We start from the raw sequence: 20,662 nt of genomic DNA on the forward strand, positions 1-20,662 counted from the left end.
CGCTGGGAAGAAGAGAGCTTGCTGCCTTCCTGGCAGGGCTGGAGCTGTGACAGGATAGTGCACTGTTTTCAGTATTCCACTTAACTACGACCAAACACTCTCGTAACTAAAAAATAAGTGATTTACATACTATTAATGATCACTATAATTTCCTATCAGGCCTTGCTATTGAAGTGCCCGTCCATGTTATCAGTGGCTTTCTTCAACAGTCACCCATTGCTTTGAGGGCTTTGACGCTGCTTTTCTGTTTCATTTGAAATAAAAATGAGCACAAGCAATATTACAATCACAGCCATGTGTTTGTTTTCAAAGGGACTGCATTAGCATTTCAAGGAAAAAAAAAATCTTCCTAAAAACCACCAGGTGATCGCCAGCGCGCTGCTCAAACGAGGTTGTGAAGTGACGAGGTGGAAACCTGCACTCTCCATAATGAGATGGAAGTTCAGCAACAGCAGAGGGAACGTACATAAAACAGGAGGTGTGCAGAGCTGCATTACTATAAGGGCCATCGAATCACACACACAGTGTCAGGGAGTTGGCACTGCTGATTTTGCTGGAGATTCAGCAATTTAAGTAACTTAATCAAGTGTCATAATTGATTGGAGGTTCATTTCCTCTCTTGGAAATCATTAAGGGTGGTCATCGCTTGCTAAAAGCATTTGATGCCCCCCACAATGGAGTGCTGGCATTTCTCCCCCTCACCCACAGAGAGCTGTGGCCAGCATGTGGCAGGGAGCACGGCTTGGGCCCAGCAGAGGAGCATGCTGCCCCCAGGAGAGATGGAGCCCCACTGGGAGGACAGCGGTCTGTCACAGCGCCTTCACCAGTGGCTGATGAGCTGTGCTGGACACTGGGGAGGGTCGTGCTGTGGGAAGCGGCTTTGTGCAGCTTCCACAGAATCACTGAATATCCTGGGCTGGAAGGGACATACACAATGATCATTGAGTCCAATTCCTGGCTCCTCACAGGAGCAACTAGAATTCAGACCCTGTGTCTGAGAGCACTGTCTGAACGCTCCTTGAACTTCGACAGCTTGGAGTTGCGACCCTTGAAGTTGTGCAGCCCGTTCCATGCCCACCGCCCTCTGGTGCAGACCCTTTCCCTGACCCCCAGCTGCCCCTCCCCTGACGCAGCTCCATGCCGTTCCCTCGGGCCCTGTTGCTCTCACACAGAGCAGAGCTCAGCGCTGCCTCTCTGCTCCCTGTGAGCAGCTGCACCGCCATGAGGGCTCCCCTCAGCTCCTCTGCTCTGGGCTCAGCAAACCACAGGACCTCAGCTGCTCCGAATACGTTTGCCTCCAGTCCTTTCACTGTCTTTATAGCCCTCCTTTGGACATCCTCTAGTAGCTGTATGCCCTTCTCACATTGTAGCACACAAACTGCACTCAGCGCTGGAGTGGCACAACCCCTCCCCTCTCCTGGTGGCAGAGCTGGGCCTGCTGCACCCCAGGGTACGGTTGGCCCTTCTGGCTGCCGGGCATACTGCTGGCTGGTGTTCAACTTGCTGTCGGCCAGAACCCTTGCATTCATTTCTCCAGGACTGCTCTCCAGCCCTTTGTCTCCCAGTCTGTACCTACATGCACGGCTACCCCATCTCAGGTGCAGAATCTGGCACTTCTTGTTAAACCTGATGCAGCTGGTGATTGCCCAGCACTCTGATTTATCAAGATCTCTCTGCAAAACCTCGTTGCCCCCCAGAGGGTCAACCTCTCACTTGTGCAGTGCCCTGTCTAGATCACAGAAATTTGGCAGTATTAAAATTTTCTTATTTTACACAGAAAGCAAAGCAGTATTTCTTTAGTATGCTTCCAAACAATTTCTTTTGGGTTTAGGCCATAGAAAATCCCATCCCTTAGAATTTGACAAAAAAATGGTTTTAAGTTGAGGGAGGGAAGATTTAGGTTGATGTCAGAGGGAAATTCTTTACAGAGAGAGTGGTGAGGTGCTGGAACAGGCTGCCCAGAGAGGTTGTGGATGCCCCGTCCCTGGAGGTGTTCAAGGCCAGTTTGGATGGGGCCCTGGGCAGCCTGGTCTAGCACTAAATGAGGAGGTTGGTGGCCCTGCATGTGGCAGGGGGGTTGGAGATTCATGATCCTTGAGGTCCCTTCCAACCCTGGCCATTCTGTGATTCTAAAATGAAATATTTCAGTCCACTGGAAAGGATTTTAACTTAAAGTGCAACATGGAAAAAAGCTTTACTTTCAAACAAAAACTGATGTCAAAAAGCTGCCATCTTCATTAAATGGAATTCCCAACCACCAAACACAATACTCCAGCAGGCAGATTGCTGCTGATCCTGCACTTCCATGATGTAGCTACACTATTGTGCCAACCTAGTGTAACTATTTTAATCAGCCAACTCAATTGCAGAGAAACAACCTACTATACACACGATATTCAACATACATACTGAGGATATTCATTTTAAATTGGTAAAAGCCATCTTCCAGCAGCAGGAAGAAAAGCCCTTGCCAGTATTTTTTTTTCATGCTTCACTTCATTTAAGACTTAAATATGGTTGCATTTGTAATTTGCACCTTGGAAAATATTTGTATTTTAAAATAGTGTATTGAAGCTTTGAGCCTGAAAACACTAATGCACAAGAGTAACTTTATTTATACATCAGGAATATTTTAGTCAAATGGTCTAATATTTGCAGAATCAGATTCTGAAAAATAATGTACTGTTTTATGTTGTACCACTATTGGTGCAAAAATTAATGGATGCATTATTTAAATCAGGCATTTAGAGACAAGCTTTGCATCTTGGCTGTTTTTGCCATCATACTGTTGGAAGAAACAAGTAAATAAAGTCTGAGAGAATGGGAATTGAAAACAGTGAAAATGAAATGGAAACACATGACATGTTTGAGACGTAAGGCACACCTGCTTCAGGCTGAAATGTCCCAGATTCAGAGCAAAGGCAATTTTCAGCCTTCCCTTCGACACAGGATTTAGTAAAATTCTTGATCCGTCTTTTCACATCTAAAAAATCCTTTCATCTTTTTGGTCTCCCATCAACCCTGGAGGTTAAATCTTTCCTTTCAGCTCTGATTATCACAAATGTTACTCTGTAGGAGCAGAGACCCTGGTTTTATCCAGAACTGGCCTTTGCATTCAGACTCAAATGCCTTTTCTTCCACAGCGCACACAAAACAATTTGTTTAATGCTCTCGATATTAAGTATGGCCTTCAGAGAAAACTCTTGAGACTTTGCTCAGGCAAGGTCATTTTAACCAGAAGAGTGAGCCATCTCTGACCTCAGCCAGGACTGTGAGCCGTGCCAGCTTCAGTCAGAATGAAGGTGTAGAGGTCTATGAGCAGCAGTGCTGAAGGAAGCACAGCAGACTTTTCTAGCAGGGAAATGAAGTTTTTCTATACATAGGCCAACAACAAAATTGTTGAGCTAATTAGACAAGTAAATCCTGCCTGATGATATCCTACATGCAGGTAGCTATGTTTGCTTCTGGGAATGATCTTTACCAGACCTTTTATTAGCAATCCAAGTAGCAAGTAATGCCTCCACCAAAAGCACTTCTTGACACTTTTGGAGTTAGATTCTGACCCCAAAGTTGTGATACCCCTTCTGTTGCTGTTTCTGTCATTATGGAATAGCTGTGGTGGTCTCTGTAGCTTGGAGTCGATTTGGAGATGCAGTACTTTTGAATGGTTAAGTGCTTCCTGCTGTCATCTCTGTCATTTACTGGTAGCAGAATGAAACCTGTATTAAAAAAAAATCCCCCATTAAAGCACTTAGCTAAATAACTTTCATCCCACCCTGTCACTTTATCCTCAATCCACTTTGTATTTCATGCCTGAGCCACCAAGATGGGGAGACCTGCCCTCTGTGCACACCTCTGGGGCAATACTTGGCTATTTCATTCAGCTGTGCACCAGGAAGTTCCCAAAAGCAGCAGTGCTGGTTGTGTGGGGAAATCAGGAGCAGAAATACCACTGAGAATGAAATAATGACAATCACTACCCTCCACCTAAAATAGGACCTCTGTTGCATACACTGTAGTATCACAGCAACTGTGAAACCTTCCCAGGTTTCAGGTCTTCCCCAGAGATGTAGAAGGGAAAAAAGCAACCCCTGGACAAGAAGTTTTGTGCTGACCAAACTGAATTTTTACTTTCTTGAGTAAATAAAGTGTGGACTATTTGAGAAACAGCGCTGAACTATTTCACTTTTTTCATGGCAGGTGGCTTTCTACTACATAATTACTTGCAGGAGGTCAGCACCCCTGGTGAAGACATGCCTATCTCTGTTGTTTCTGTTTTGGCTCTCTCCGCTGTCCAGATCCACTTCCTGCTACCAACTCTTCCAGATAAAGCTATGTTATACATTTCATGGTATACATATACTCTGACTAACAGCTTGCATAAATGGTATCTGCCTTTTCCTCCTAAATAGACCCTTTTTACACAATAACTACCATGCATTTGTGACTGTGAATATTTAAATAGGTAAAAATGGAAATGCATCCATTGTCATACAGAATAACATTGCAGTCTTAAACTTCATATCCATTCGGGATGATTTGCTAACATTTGGTACTCCAAGCTGAAGTGCCAAAATTGCCTGTCTCATGCAATTTTCAAACATTCCACCTGCACACAACTACAGAAAAATAGCTGTATCTCCAAGAGAGAGCAAACTTCATTTAACCTGTTTTACAAAGTACTAAATAGCTTTTCTATTTCAGATGAAGAGCAGTGAATATGTCCACTTACCAAGTACTCCCAATGCCGTGTATTCCAAATAGTTTTCAGAGATATTGTAACATACTGCATTACTATGATTATTTATCAAAACCATAGTCACATCACTTTGTATGATGCATGAGCTCCAGGGTGGAGAAAATTCATTTCTATTGATTTAATTTCTTGAATAATCAAAGTAGTTTCCATCAAAACTGTTTTGAAAGACTAAAACTTTCTTTAGGCTGCTTTCTAAACACAATTGTAAGCTGTTTTGCTTATTATTCAACCAAAAGCCAAGTAGCTAACTGTAGTTAGACTTCCATAATCCTAGGGCTGGTTCTACCTTCTGTAGTCTGAGTTTTCTGTCACACTGGAGTTTTTTATAGACACGGGGAATTATTTTTCCATATGTAAAAATATGTACAGAATGCATTTGTGTACATAGAGTAGAACTGCTGTTTAATCTGACAGGTAAAGGGTGACTCCATATAAAGTCTATTTGCCTCCGTAAAAAACATGTTTTTTGTAAAGAAAGAAATTTCAATGAATGCGAACCTGAACTACAGTGTAGGATGAAAGAAAGACTCAGTAAACCTTTTGCACTGGTGTCCAGGCTCAGCAGGGACCTTGAAGGTCCACAAGAATTATGATAATAATAATAATAAATATTTTCTCTGAACCAAGCACCATCCTGGTAGTTTGTAGAGACTTAGTCCATGAACATGAACAACCACAGAACATGTCCACCATTTCGATGTATACTATTTTATTCCAAGAATTTTGTGCTTTTCTTCTTGTGTTGTTTATAATTGTATTTCCAGTTTTTTGTAAGAAATAACCATGGCTTCTCAGTACAAAAGAGAATGAATAAACCTTCTAGACTTGGGTAATCTCTCCAAATATCCATGCTTGCTGAAAACACCACTTACTTCTACATTCTTATGTTCATAAATTATTTAAATTAAGGTTTTTTTTCTCTTAAAATAATTGAAGGTTCCATGCCAAATAGTTGCTGATTGTCAATTGATTAATATGTCATTAAATGTGTTTTGGAACTGGATATAAGTAATTGTGTTGTGTGTTTTTGTTTTTTTTTTTTTTCATAGACTTGTGTTGGATCCGGGTCAAAACCCTGGAAAGAAAGGATTTTTCTACAACAGAGGGAAAACAGTGTTTTGATTGGAGAATGCTTAATTTGTGAATATGACATAGTGCAGACTTCCTTGCCTTATTTTCAGCATTTTGTCTTGCCCTCTGGACTTGAACTGCCAGGAGAACAATTTGTCTTGTGATGTTTAGCATTTCTATTGCTAATGCCAGAAAAAACTAAGGATTTAAGGCAAATGAAAATAAAAAAATGCCACATGCAACTCAAATTTTGGTTAAATTTTTGACTTCTTTCATTTCAGCTCCTCAGGTCTCTATTATCAGCAGAAAACCATGGCAGCCACTTCTGAAGATACCTAGTCATGGTGTATATCAAAACAACCAAAAGTCACACAGATGCCTCAGGGGGTCGTACAGCTGTGCCCAGGTCAGGAGCTACTTGAGTCACCTGGAGTCACAGACTCTGAGCTGAGATCATGTCAGCCACAGACAGAGCGTTGGATCCCAACTGGCATGTTTGCCACCAAGGCCAAGCAGGATGAACTCACCCCTAAGCACTGCTGCCAGGTCTCCACTGTTTGCCTACCTTGACTCTACAGCACTTCCCATAGGAGAGGCAAGGCAAGGCCCTCTGAGGAAGAAGAGAAGAACATGTTCTTGCCATCTTCCACGAAGGAAGATCATGTCATGCAGCTGAGCCAGCCTCTCCTGGGAAGGCCCTGAGATGGGTCATGATGTCAGCACGAGTCAATGGTATGCACTGTCAGCATCCCAGCTGTGTGAAGCTTCTCAGACGCAGCCACAAGGCTGGCTGAGAGCCATGTCTGAGAGAAATCTGCCTTTTACAGTTGAAGCAACAGTAGTTTTCCGCAGTGGGAATGGAAATCAAAGAGAAATTTTGACTCATCTGATCTGTACTCACTTGTGAGTTGGGAGCGGTCACTGATGGCCTCAGCAGCTATCTCATCACCAGCCTCGCTGATTTTCCCTGCAGCAAGCATTGCATGGGTGTGCAGGAGAAGGAAATCTCTGATCCAGAGGAGGTAGATTTGACGGAGGAGAATTGAATGAGAAAGATTATGGCGCTGTTGAAAGACACCTGGAAGTTTAAAAAACACTACTGATCTACCAGTACTGAATGAGGGCCAGCGAATACAAAAGCACAGTGGGACTACAGAGAGAGATGTCCTCCACAAACCTGAGGCTTTCTTCTGGAAGTGTAGGTATCTCCTGTTACATACACTGTGGCTTGAAAGTCAGTGGGACTTTTGCTCCCAAAATAAAGTACCTAGGCAGGATCTGTGCCACAGGGACTATGGAAACTTTCTCCCTGTTCAGTTCCCAGTAGTTTAGGGAGAGTTTGTGACCAAGTGCTCAGAAAAAGCAAATGTTTGGCTGCACTTATGATAATCTCTCCCTCTGCATCAAAATGATTATGCATATTCTTTAGAGCTGATAAAGTTACATGACTCTGAAGCCAAAAATACATGCCGATAAAAACTGAGGAACATTAAAGGCTCATTTGGTTCTAGACATTTTGCACACACTTTCTCTGTGGCAGGTTTCCGGCTTGAATCCATACATTGTTCCTCTCACAGGCACACACTGAGTTCACATAGCAAATGTGTATGGCACAGTTCACCCCAGGCTCTGATCATTTCTTCTCCTTGCTATGTAAATTTGCTGGCCACCACTGAGATATGGTGTGGGATGAACTTTGTGGCATCAGCTTGGATAGGGGCTTATAAACAGATGGAAATAATGCCTCGATTTTGAGAGTTTTGGCCTTTTCTATTTGAGTTTATTTGCAAATCCCTGAGCATTATTCAATTGTCAAAACGTTTTGTGTTGGTGGTAAGGAGGCAGGCAGGTTATAAAAATGAATTAGCAAGATTCTCATTTGCAGCAAGTAATTTGTTTTCACTGTAATGCATGCATGTACTGTCAGGTTGGTAGAGAGGAGCCTTCCCAAGAAATAGGAATCAGATTTATCATCTCAGTTTCAAAGTCATGTTCAGTTACTTTATTAGCATAGCATCACAGTGTAGCGAAGAAAATCCAGCTCTCCTGCTGTTTTCCATTTCACAAGAGCTCCCTTCTTCCCTCACAGCAACCCTCCTTATGCTGGTCCCTCATAAATAGAAAATGGTGCTGGCATACTTTTCTAGGCAGAAAAAAAAAAAAAAAAAAAAAAAGATGTAATCTATTTTAAGCTTTCACGTAAAGCCTCTCAGAATAATGAACATTGGATGAGATAGGGAATGGCCATGTGAACAGGGCATAGATCTTGCAACTTTTCCCTCTATCAATCAGCACATTCAGTCCTACCCCAACCAGGGTGATGGGGACTGCACAGCTCTGTTACTAGCAGAACTGCCTTTCTTCCCAAACACACACATTCACTGTCTCTCTTTTCTGTTTTAGCCATAAACCTACAGAGAAAAGAGTGCTTCTCTTAGGTCTGCCTTTTTGAGGCTCTGATTTTGGCCATGACAGGGTGTTTGGCTCATGTGGAAGGCCACATGTGGATGGCGGTACGTGTCTGAGATATCGGTAGTTATAACAAACTGAGATTCCCACACCATCCACTTATTGCTCTGTCATTTTTCCTGCTGCACCTGGAGATTGCTTCTTGTTTTCACTCAGATCATAGCTGGTGTCAAGAGTCTACAGAATGTACTGGCTTGTAAAGCCATGCTTATTCAGGAAGCTGTCCCTCACTGTGTGACAGCCACAGCTCTGTCGCAGTGCCTCCATTGCTGCCAGCATCCTTTGCATTGAAAACAGCACATCTGAAGCAGTGAGGCCAGTAGCAGTCACACTGTCAGCGGGCTGCAATGAAGCAGAGCAGATTGGCAGGAGAAGCACTGACTTGCAAGGCCATGGCTCTTCACAGCTCTTCAGGTGTTTTCAGAATCATTTTTCTGTCTGTTATTTTTGGGATCCTGAGAAAAGCCATAGGACCCTCCTTTCTTCTTGCCTGGAATTTCTGCTCTCAGCCTTTGTCTGCTGTTCTGCTCGTGTTCCAAGGCATGTCAGGAGTGGTATGATGTATTGTAATTACCCCAGGGATGGCAGTCCCCAGGGAGAGCTGACAGCACAGTTCAGATCAGCAGAGGCTTTGAGTTATCTTCAGACAGTTTTAAAGATCCTTCAGCAGTTTCCTTATGTATTTTACTGACTCTGATCAAGATTTTTCCTCTTTTAGTTGTCTACACCAAGAGCAGAAAACTCCATTTTTTCTTACAAGCAGAAGGAGGACTCTGCACTTCCATATGCAATGGCCAGCTGTGGACATAGAGCACGGGACTTTAGATGTTGGACTCCAAAGGAAAGGTGTCTGGACACTTAGAGTCAAAGAGATTAAAGCCACTTCCAATGCTTTTGAGCTAATTTTCTACTTTTCCACTCTCAGATTTTAAAAATGCATAAATGGAAGATCCAGAAAAATATCGAACCTGCAAAATGCAATGGTTATAGAAAAGCCAGGGGCAGATGGAGGAGGAACCTGAGGAAATCTTTGAAAGCCAATTAATGTTATAAGGATGTCAAGGTATGGAGGAAAGTTTTGTTCAAGCCAATAATGTTGCAAGCTGAAAATGCTCTCTGTACCCAAGAAGATGCACACAATGCACACAAGAAGAACTATAACCTACTATGAAAACTGTGAGCTCACAGAGACATTGAAGGCAATCAGGAACATGCATTAAATCGTAGTTTTAATACTGACTTAGCCTGCTGTGTGCAACACAATGCAGTACTGACTGTGCACGCTGGCATGCAGTCCCGGCTTTCCTTGTTGACAACTGCATCTTCCTGCTATAGTTCTGATGCAACCTGAAGCTACTGAATCCCCCTGGGCACTTTCCTTGCAGACATACTCTATTATGGACTGTGTAACCTCAAACATCTTAAGGTTTCTCTCACCCTTATCGCAATTACCACGTAGCTGTTACCATTGCTGGAAGAAACAGCAATTTCTGGACTTACAGGATATGTTTTGATACCAACAGGTTGATTCTCACTGATTCCATCAGAAGGCAAGTTAGATGAGTTAACAAATTTGTTAACTAACTCAATCTATATATTTTTGAGGCTATGGAAAATTTCACTCTACTTACAGCTTCTAATGCTCTTACTATTTCATAACTTTAGCTTTTTGTCTGAATGAAGAACACTTTTTAGCCCTTACACTGCAGAGATAATCTTCATGCAGAGGAAATGTTGAGTTCCAATGACTTATGTGGAGACCCTGGCAAAGGAGATTTGTTACAAATAATGAGTTATCTCCTTCTTACTTTGATTTTGTTCTATCCTTAGTACTTTCTGAGTTATGCTATCACATTGAGTACAGCTGGCTACAGACAGATACTCTACTGTGAAGTCCATTTTTCTGTGACTCACCCCAAGAGCTACACATTGCCATGCTGCATGGCTGAATGCTCTGCCCTAGCTCCAGTGCCAAAGTGGACACTCTTAGAATGCCTCCCCAGCAAAGTCTGCTCACTTAGTTAAAGATGCTGCTCTAAGCTTACCCTATCAACTTTGCAGGTTGAGCTCAGGCTAAGCCGCAGTCCACCCACATGCTGTAGGATGGGCACACCTGAAGGGGGAACCCGGTGCATGGCCACATGCCCATCATTTGAGCTGTTTCGGGGTTCCAGGTGAAGATCTACGCACGGTCTCTTCACAGCAGGGAGGTGATGCCTACATTTTTCCCTCTTTGATGCTGTAGTAACTTATTCTGGAGAATATTCTTCTAGCACTCAGGAGAGCTTTTTAACTCGCTTGCTTTGCAGTCCATTATAATTTTGCTGTGGAAGGAGGTGGCAATTTCTGCAACATGACCATTGGATGCATAGCAAAACCTGGATGATGAGTACCACAGAAGGAAGGTGGCAGATGAACATCTTCGCAAAGCTTTAAAAATCAATTGATATTCTCCTTTCACAAAATGAAGGTGTCCCCCAGTCCGTATTTATTGATCATTCACGGTCACTGACACCTGGCTCACCAACCAGGGATGCGTGGGCACACGGTGTGCTCCCCAGTGCGAGCACTTAACGTGTGGGTAACCCGAGACGGTTAAATTGCTTGGTTAGCATCCCTTCTCGCTCACCCCCTGCCATGAAAAGCCACTGAAAAGAAAGGAGACATGGGGAGCAGGAAGGGGGAAGGGGAGCTGCTGCAGGAGTTTTCACCTGGATACAGTTGCTATAGGAACCGGCATCTCAGTGCCTCCGCTATTCAGGGAAATTTGCTTGCCCTAATAGCGAGCGAAGTTAAGTGGGTTACCCGCAAGTGGAAACGTTCAGCCCCTGCTCAGCCCCATGGGATGGGAGCCCCCTGGGTGTGTGTTGAGAAGCATTGGGCTGAGGCCCTGACACTGTGGGGAGAATGAGGATAAGGGAAGAGTGATGCAAACAGTGGTGCAAGCTGCGCAGTAGTGGCCAGAAGGCTGCTGAAGGAAATGGCCAATGATGGGGGAACCTGTGGGGGAGACTGGGAGTGAGAAGAAGCCAAGAGATAGTGACAGAAATCAAGACTTGTAACGCAAAAGGAAAGGGATAGAGAGAGTGTGTGTAAGCTCTAGAACAAATGGATTTCTGGAAAAAGTGAGGGGAAAAAGTCTAAGCTGTAGGAGCAGTGGGTAGTATGAGAGGTGGAAATCTTGGGGTGTGAAGCAACATTAGTGGAAAGTGTCTTGTTTGATGTTTGTAATGCATTCTGGGAGTGTGGGATGAAAGGCTTAAGCAGCAAGAGCAATGCTGTGGGTTTTGATACAATTTTGTTAGCTTTCATGATAGCTATTAGTTTCAGTCCTTGAAGCTTCATCTCACTGGAAGCTGCGGCTCTGTGCCATTATCCCATGGCTGGGTGTGCATTTGGGCTCAGTGGTGTGGTGGAAGTGCAGATTGCTGTTGCCAGAGCTGGGGTTTAGCAGCTGCACTTTAGAGCAACTTTTGACCCTTGGTTTGTAGGAACAGCTTATTGGCAACCAGGAGTAAATGGTAGACAACAAGCTAATGACTTCTTCCCACCAGCTCAAGAACAGTAACTTCAAAACCGGTACTGCTGAAGGAGGCTGTATGAGAAGATAACAGCACTAATCACCGCACAGCAGTGAGAGGAGATCGTAAGGCAGGGAGAAGATTAAACAGAATTACATACAGGACAAGTAAGTTCAGCAAAGCACTTAAGTTGCTGCCTAATTTTAAACCAGAACTGGTGCAAAGTATGGGCCAATTTGAAGTGATCAAAGAGAGAACAATTCTGAGGATGGCTCAGTTGAGCGGTGTCACTTAGCAGGAGTTCAAATGAGCGGAAGAAAAGTAGAGAAAAACTTAAAAATGGTTCGGAGTAGACAACAGTGGGCGAACAGAGGTCAGGTGAGAAGTGTAGGGTGGCAGAGCAGGAAAGGGACGGCGATGGGAGAGAATTATCATCCATTATGGTAAATGACAAGTGGATTATGGTAAATCATCTTGATGGTCTATTTACACACTGCAAATCAACAAGGGTTGGAACGTATTTACCATGCGATGTGCGTTAACTTCACAAATTAATGGTATTACCTTAAACAACTTCTGATAAATGCACCACTTCACAAAATTACACAATTTATGTAAGGAAACCCAGATTTCACATGTCAACTGATATAAATACAATATTGATATAATTGTATTTTTCAGAGATATGCATTAAAAATAGGAACAACGTAAATTGAGCAAGAGAAAAGTGTATAGGCTACCACGTGCTGTTTGTGCGCTGCCAAGAGAACTTTGGAAGTGTTTTTCCTACAGTCAGTTCTGCAGAGGCCTGCCACCATCCATGCAGGTCCTGACCTCAGCAATCAATTATATATGTTTCTGGACAGGAATTTGCACATAGTTTCATTTAAAAATATTATGTTGCTACTTGCCAGTGTTTGTTGACTAATCCTACAAAAGAAATAAAGCAGAACACTTGGTAAAAGCCAGGAGCCAGTCTTAAGCTATCAGCTGACACACAGAGGACTGCTTTAAGTGATGGTGTGTGTTAAAAGTACTGGTAGTGGTGGTCTGCTCTCAGTCATCTATATGGACAACACGTTATCAAAATATACTGCTTGTGCTCAGTGAGTTGATCACTTTGGGCATACACTGCAGAGGGACGGGAGATTACGTTCAGTTTTCCAAAGTAGCCCAGCACCTTATTCTTACTGAAAAGCGAGTCTAAAGAGGGATCTCACTCACCTCTCAGAAAAAAAAGCCAAACTAACACATTGGTAGAAAATTCCTTTAGGTTTGGGCACTGCAGTTTTAGGACACTTGACTTTAGATTATTGATGGCTCAGATTTCTCAGAAATCTGGGATAACCATTTCTCCCTTGATCCTGACATCATTAGGTCTAAGCACCAAACTCCCAAAAATAAGGGGCATCAGATTTTAAATGCCTGTAACACACAAAAAATTGGAATCAAACAACAAACCATGTTTGGATTATGGTCCTGTGTAATAGAAAGGTATGATACAAATAACAGAAGGGAAAAGTGGAGAGAAATCTACATTGCCAAAGTTCAAGCTAAAGAAACAGGCTGAGCTCCAGGTAAGAGTGAGAAGGACAGGTTGAAGAATTTTACTACTGCCTCTGAGAGCAAAGTATACATGGCAGAGAGGACAGGCTGTCATATGAGAAAACTTCAACCAAAACAACAAGGTTATCCTAAACCTCACCAGAAGGGAAATTGCTCTTTCAGGGAGAAATGAAGGGAAGAAGAGATGATGGCTCTGGCACCTTCTGTCCCAGGAGGATTCCCTTCCACAGCCTTTTAAGAGCTGCATTCTCTTCTCTGCTAATTAACTGCTGGCTGGATTCTCCTCCAGGAGTTATATTATCCCTTTGATTTTATCATCATCTTCTCTGCTTATTCTGGATGTTTTTTCCTCTGTGCTGGCTCACCAGCTGCCTTGACTGGTCCCCCTCACCAGGGCTGAGGATGCAGGGATTCACCCACACATGCAGCTGGGGCTGGTTGTAACTGCTTTTTCTGCAGCATTCTCCATACAACCGAGCACATGTTCCCCTTACAGCAAAGCATTTCTTTGCTTCCAGGCTGCAGCTACACCTGAGGCTTAAGCCTTTCCTGAGCTGACAGAAGTGGTGCCTTACTCCCTTTCTGTGGTCTCTAGATTCAGGGCAAGTGCTACGGAGTGGAAGAGACTTTTTCTGCTTTCCTTCCACCCCAGCGTGTGTTATTTTGCTTCTCAGTTATAAATGACAGCATCTTATAACAGAGAAGTGACCTTCCCAAGGCACAGCAATTAATATTGTGACTGGGGCTGACCAGCAGTATCCAACATGTAGCACCACAGTATCTTTATCCTAAATGTGAACTCCTGGCTCCACTGAAAACCAAGCAGATTTCATCAGAATTGTCAGGATTTTGTTCCTGGTAACATTGCTTCAAAACTTAGAGCAGCTCAAAGAGATGGGTTTGGTGAAGTTCTGTTTGCTCAGGTACATTCACACAGGCATGACGTCAGTGCAAAAATGTCAGAGATGAGGTCAAAAATATTCCGTGTTTCTTGCTTCCTGTGCACTAGCTTTCATCCCAGCTAGAACACTGTCAGAGGTTTTGTGTTTGTAGTAGGGTGGGTAAGGATTTTCAATGCTTTTTTTTTTTTTCTCTCCTAAAAATAATGTCACAAAACCAACAATAGATCCAAGCCATTCATTCCCCTCAAATGAAAACTAAGCTGAAATCTTTTCTTCCCGTGAAATCTAACAGAAAATTATCCTGATCGGAAAAGGATTTTCCAATCCTTTCATCAAGTGAAATCTGGCTCTCAGGGCTAAGACTTGAGACTCTGCCTACTTTTTTTTTTTAAAGGAGCCTGTCCTACAAGAGGTCTTTGACAGGCTTGAAACACTGCAGCAACCTTTAATTTAGAGAAATTATTTCCAGTAGAGAAAGCGGCTGGTCATGTGCAGGACTCAAATTAAGACCAACAGCAACACCAACAAAAAAACAGAAATCAGGATGCATGCCATCCAGGCTCGACTCTGAGGCTGATTTGTGCCTCACCAGCAGCTGCTGAAATAAGGAGCTGCCCTGAGGATATAGGTATACAAACGGCAGGGCGGGTGCTTTTTTCTTCTTTGCCTCTCACCTATAACCCTGAAACAACCAGTTGCCCTTGTGGTGGATGATTATAATAATTATTGGAAAACAATTGAAGTGTGATCAGGTAGGGAGGGCAGTAATTGAAATATTGACAGGTGGTTCCTTTGTGCCGAGCATCAGGTTTTAAGATCAGCTGCGCTCCTGTTGGACTCCCACCTAGGATGCTGCTGATAAAGTCTTTAATTAGCCAAGGTATAGATTTTGCTAAAAGATCTACAAAGAAATCAGAGCAAGTTTTCCTAGAAGAAGCTGTGTATGTCATACATGTAATTTTTTATTAAGGAGTGCTTTTATACACAGCGTTTTGTTCTTTTTTAGATAGAGCTTCATGAATGCAAATTTTGTCTAACTTCTCTGATGATTAAATATTATTGATGTGTGATATTATCACAGTTGGGTGGTGCTAAGGTAATCACTTCACAAAGACACAGGTAGGATGATAGGAATTTAATACCCAGGCAACTCAGCAAAGGATAAGCGGAAGTTCAATTTTAAAGAATTTTTTGAGTTTATTTGGGGATGGAGTATAGTTTATGGCCTGAACAATGAATGTTGTGAATTACTGAGAAATTAATGACTTTCAGAAGTATGTATGTGTTCAAACATTGTTCATAATAGAATAAAATAATGATAGATTTTCTAGGATTCTAGTGAATAGGTATTCCTCAGCCTCCTGGTAAGGCAAAAAAATTTCCTGAAATGATGCTAAATTTGAATGGCTTCCTGAGACATTCATGTCTGTTGTGCCAGGGGAGATTCAGGTTAGATGTTAGGAAAAATTTCATCTCTGAAAGAGTGGCGAGGCACTGGAACAGGCTGCCCAGGAAGGTGGTGGAGTCACCATCTCTGGAGATGTTCAAGAAATGCTCAATGTTTTACTGAGGGACATGGTTTAGTGGGGAAATATTGGTCATAGGTGACTAGTTGGACTGGGTGATCTTGGAGGTCTTTTCCAGCCTTGGTGGTTCTATGATTTGTTAAAGGTCATTTTATCAATTATTGCTTGAAGACTATAGAAGAGATTCAAACACTCAGTCTTGAAAGAATTTCCACAGATTTCACTTTTCTTTTGAACACAGTGTCTGAGACAGACTGTGTGTGATTTTTGGACATCAGAGAAGAAACACACACTTTTCAACGAGCTGGTGAAATAGCATCCCTTCCTTGGCCAGCAACAACACATCCCTTGAAAAAAGTCAATGATTGGGTTTAATGAAGAAGAAAAACATGAAGGGATGGGACAAGGAATTGGAGTTCACATAGGTAAGTGCCCTCCACGCTTGGTGAATGAGGCTCCTGCTTCAACAGAAACACCTTTGCTTTTGCAATTGGTATTTCTGAGTGTGCTGATAATTTATAATTTCAGGATGCTGATCTTCAGTAAATGTTGCAAGTAATTGAACTTAATGGATTTTTGAACAGTCTACATAACTTCTGCTAGCCCCACAATTGACAAAGAGGTTTGAAAGCGTCTCTGTGGTAACATTTATCAGTCCACTTCTACTGTTTTCTTATTAACTCCATTAATTGCAATATCCTTACTGAAACCTTTGGAAACAACATGAGAAGCTCCACTCTGGTGCTGTTTCCCCAAAGTGTGCATGCATGCAGCCTCCATGGATTTCTTTGTCAGGCCAAGGGGACGCAGCCAGCAGGTCTTGCTCTGTGTGTGTATTCCCTGGAAAATGCAGTGTCAGGGGAAGGAAAATCTTTGTAGTTTCAGATTAATTCTAGCCTCCCTCCATGTTGTAACTCTAGAGAGAACCATTTAGAAAAGCCAAACCTGATGGGACCTTCCCCCTAGGAAGTGCTCTTACCTTCTGAAATGAAACACCCCTTCAAGGATTTAATCAATTAAAGTCACTAATTCTCCTAATTTGGCTAAAAATACCTTCCCACATATTGAGAAATACCTCACTTTAGGTGGAATGAAACTACCTGGATCTCAGCTACATCTTTTCCATTGAAGAAAAAAATTGTTCTAGTTAAATTGGAAAAATATTAAAAATCCTGCCTCCAGCCAGAAAAGCAGGTTATTCACATGAGAGGAGCTGTGTTTTCCCCCGATTTTGTACCATGCCATGTGCTGAGGGACCTGATGTGGGAGAGGCTATGCAGGCCTGCAGCCCTGTACTTGCCACACAGCTGACCCCTTCACAGTTCCTTCTATGCCTGGTGAGCTGGAGCAGAGCTGCCTTCTATGCTACCTGTGGTTTGCTCCTGTTTAGAATTAAAATTTGATCATCCAGCTTCTTGTTTTTTCATCCTCTCTTCAATCATTCTCTGAAGTATTTGGTTGGAAAAATATATGAGAAAACAAAACAGGTTTGCTGGAGTTCAATCAGTCCCTTGTCTTGGGTTTGTTTTTTCTTATCTGTTTTGGTGCCAAACTCGGCAAAGTACATCCTCAGGAAAATTAGTTATGTAAAGCATGAAAACAGGCAGGGCAATGTTTAAGAGCCAGGCAGCCTTTCCAGAGGTACCTTTGGTCATATAACTCCTGACTCATTTTCAGAGGGTCCACATCTTTGACTTAGCAAGAGTTGCAGAAGCATGGGTTATTTGTTTGGATAGCTAACTTCAGTCAACACACAGCACAAAATTTCGGCCTCAGTGCTTCGATGGCAGCCTTCTCAGTGGGGAGAGCGTGTTTAACGCTGCAAGGTAAATGCTTGATTTCCTCCTCCAAACAGCTGATCGGCCTTGAGAACTGCTGAGTGCCCTCAAATAGGAGCCACTGTTATACCTTTCTCTCAAGTCTTCTGAAAATACATAGAGTTAACTCAGAACACCAAACAAGATGATGATTATGGCAACTGCGATCTTTTGATGCACAGTACATCATATCATTGCATAATGGAACCATTAGACACAAAAGTTAAGTATTAGCAGAACTTCTAAAAGATATAGAGTGCTCCAGCTTCCTGTGTAATGTGTGGAGGTCAGAATTATGGAAGAATAAACCCCAAAAGATTACCAATCAATAAAGGAAAAAAAGAAAACGGAATTCTGAGAGATAGAAGCATTAAATGAATTAGAAGTTAAATACATTGGAAAACAAATATAATAATGACATCTAGGGAAAAAAAATCAATACTAAACTCAGTCCCTTGTGTCCACTCTAGAGAGCATCCCATTGAGCTGCAGTGATAATTTAGCATACCGAAGACTGGACATAAATGTAACAGTTCTGTTTTGTACCCATATAAAAGTGGGAAACTCATCCACCTTGATAATGTTGTCTCTTTATAATCACATCAGTTTTTCTTTTTCATCTGTTGGTCTGTATATCTATCCATCTATCCACCTACCTATCTACTTATCTTTCTATTTAATGAACTATCTGCATTTAAGAATGAGATAGAACATTGTTGGTAGTGTTTTTGAAAGGCACTAACAACGATGGTTTTTCTAAAGCAGTAGCTCTCAGACCAGCAATGGAGGTAGACAAAGATGCCCCTAATCTAAACAGGAACGGTAAGGAGGAAGCCCAAGCCTAGCCTTGCTGCAGGGTGGAGGATGCATTGGGGTGAGGGCAGAGGAAGGTGAGCCTCACCTTCCCATCTCCTCCTAGCCCCCAGATCCAGGAAATCAGCATCAGATTAATTCCAGTTTTTCCATTCTTAAAAACTGGGCTAGATCATGGTTGCCTGTTTCCATCTAACACACTGCTTGCTGCAATACTGTATTAATATAGCTGGGGTTAGAGCATCATGATCAGTCCTTTTAAAATGACCACAGAACAGTGTCAGCTTAATGACTCTGGTGGCTTAGCACCATTCATCTCTGCTGACCCAGCCCCTGTGGTCAGTACACGTCAGCTTTGTTTCTCTGCCCCTCTGGTTTTTGTGTAATTGCCTGATTCACCCATGTCTCGGTGGCTGCTGAAAAATGCATTCTCCGTACCTAGGAAAAACCTGTATAAATATTCTCAATAAATAAATAACAGTTGTCATTTTCAAAATATGACAATCTCCAGTTGCCTGTGCTTAAATTGAATGACATGTCATTTATCCTAATAGATGTGAATGCACTTATAGTACATATGAGTGAGTCACCTAATTCTCATTCACCTCAGCCTTGGTCTCAGTTGGGGGCAAGTGCCTCTAACAGGGTTTGGATGGATCAAATCACAAGCAGAAAAATCTTGGTCAATTATAGACGCCTAAGGCTAAAAGGGAGGTGTCTTTTTCTCCTCTTCTTTTTTTTTTTTTCTCCTTCTTAATCTCTCCAAGCACAGAATGCCCCTCCTATCCATAGGCTTACAGAAGGAGAGTCAATCTCCGATCTGTGGAATTTCTGGGAATATCTCTTCCCCCTGTAATTTAACATGACTCAATTCTCCATCCCGATAATACAAGCAGTGAGAAAAGCTCCTAATCCTATTGGCATACCCTCTTGTCAGCACCTCTTTATTTCACTGCTTTAAAGGCTCAACATGTTTTGATTTACAATAAGAACTAAGATAACTGCAGGTGCCCTTTCTAAAAGCAAGGTTAACTCACCTGAGATGAATTCTTTTTTTGCAAACAAAAGCAACACATGAGCAGGAAATACAATTAATACAGGTGTTTTCCTGAAACTTAGCAAATGCCATTTGTCTTGAAATGACATAAATCCCCATTACATAAACAGGCCCCAGAGGCTTGATTTGTATTATTTCTGGAGAGGAAGGATTTAAGCAAAAGATAAATGGAGTGGTGATGGTGGTAAGAAATCCTTGTATTTACAAGGTATTTATTTGACAGTAAAACTACTAGTGTGTTATTTTGTGATTGTATTTAATAATATGTAAATGTTTTAATAGAACTGAGAAAAGCCCAGCCTAGGTGGGATTTCAAGTTAACTCATTTTTGCTAGTAATGTGTCATATCTTGTGTATTTGCAGTATACCACACAAGCATTCACACCAACATGCAGCCCTCCCAGTGACTTGCTGCTTGATGGTATTAAGGTTGTATCCTCATAAGCATGCAGTGCTGTGAGGCCTGAAATGTTCTGTAATATCACCGCAGTGGGTGGAGGCTCCACTCTCAGGGAGGTCGCCCTGCAGGTCCTCAGTGGGGCTATTTTGCATCTCTAGGTGTCCTTCAGGCTGGGAACAGGGCAGGGCCCTGGGACTGCCACCCGCTCCCTGCAAGACTGCTGCTGTCCCCAGGGATGCTGGAACTTATGGCAGGGGCACACAGAGAGCCTCTGTGGGAAGAAACACAGAGCATGATGAAACTAAGCTGTCCCTTTTTGGGGAATGGTGCTCCCATGTGGCATATGACTCTTAAGAAATGACTGAAAAAGGAAAGTCAAAGCCTTCTACAGAAAAGAAACAATGTTTACCTTCAGTAGCAGCAGCAAGGTGCTGGAGAATAGGGTACCTCCTGGACAAAAGGTTTGTAAGCATGCTGTAAATGTGTTGATGAGGAAGCACACCAGGAAGGTAATAGCCTTCCAGGTTAAGTTGTAATGTCAAAATTCTTCGGTTCTCTTTCCAGCTCTGTTACTGACTTATACTGAGCAGTCTTAGCAAACCACCACACTTCCCTGTGACTTTTCATTGCTTATCTTTCCTTGTTTAGCTGGTCTTTCAGTAAAGGAAGACCAAGAGGTCCCAATTTTTTTAAATCCAACAGCTAAGGTGCTATGATTAACCATCTGTATTGCATGATTTTCTGAGAAATGCACGTAATTC

General features: G+C 42.5%; 2 long non-coding RNA genes across 4 annotated transcripts in view; one reads left to right on the forward strand and one right to left on the reverse strand.

The window, feature by feature from the left end:
* Positions 1-3,403: 3,403 nt before the first annotated feature.
* On the reverse strand, positions 3,404-10,817 carry LOC149917519 (uncharacterized). Its single transcript, XR_016467796.1, has 3 exons — positions 10,345-10,817; positions 6,732-7,973; positions 3,404-3,719 (listed from the first exon to the last, which is right to left on the reverse strand). It is a non-coding gene; the product is annotated as an uncharacterized LOC149917519 (long non-coding RNA).
* Positions 10,818-11,027: 210 nt separating this feature from the next.
* The window catches only part of LOC116243269 (uncharacterized), a 69,799-nt gene continuing 60,164 nt past the window's right edge, over positions 11,028-20,662 (forward strand). For 2 of the 3 annotated variants that reach the window (XR_016467794.1, XR_016467793.1), the window contains exons 1-3: positions 11,069-11,159; positions 11,854-11,987; positions 16,056-16,239. This is a non-coding gene — a long non-coding RNA (uncharacterized LOC116243269). Of the gene's footprint in view, positions 11,160-11,853; positions 11,988-16,055; positions 16,240-20,662 lie in introns of all 3 variants that reach the window. The other variant, XR_004169922.2, reaches the window with a different exon arrangement.

Source organism: Phasianus colchicus, chromosome 6, assembly GCF_987193195.1.
Source record: "Phasianus colchicus chromosome 6, bPhaCol1.hap1.1, whole genome shotgun sequence".
Lineage (NCBI taxonomy): Eukaryota > Metazoa > Chordata > Aves > Galliformes > Phasianidae > Phasianus > Phasianus colchicus.